Genomic DNA, 551 nt, shown 5'->3' on the forward strand with positions numbered 1-551 from the left:
GGCTTGAAAGTTCAGTGTTAGATATAAATTTAAGTTTAAAAAGTGGAAATAACTGGGTAAACTCAAGAATTTATTTTAAATAAGTGACTGTAATTTTTTGAGACAATATTTATGCAGAGACTAAATGGGGTTAGGGAAAGATCTGATTTATGGGTAAATGTAACTACAGAGGTTCTTGGAGCTTCACACAGCTTTATATAAAATACAGCTGTTAAGAGAATATCTATTCACTTCATGTATAGTTACACTGAATATAAATATATGGCCCAACATACATTTATTATTATTATTCAAAGCATGTTTTTCAGGACTATAGCATCTGGGCATAGCTCTAATTCCAGCTACTCAGGAGGCTGAGGCAAGAGGTAGATGCTTTGTATGGGCTTCAGAGCAAATTCAAGTTCAGTTTGGGCAATTTTAGACAGATCTGCCTCAACGTGAAAACAAATAACAGAGCTGGAGCTGTAATTCAGTAGTAGAGTACACAAGGCACTAGGTTTACTCTTCATCCTCAGCAGTGTGTACACACACACAGACACACACAGACACAC

Source organism: Grammomys surdaster, unplaced genomic scaffold (genome assembly GCF_004785775.1).
Source record: "Grammomys surdaster isolate TR1022 unplaced genomic scaffold, NIH_TR_1.0 184, whole genome shotgun sequence".
Taxonomy (NCBI): domain Eukaryota; kingdom Metazoa; phylum Chordata; class Mammalia; order Rodentia; family Muridae; genus Grammomys; species Grammomys surdaster.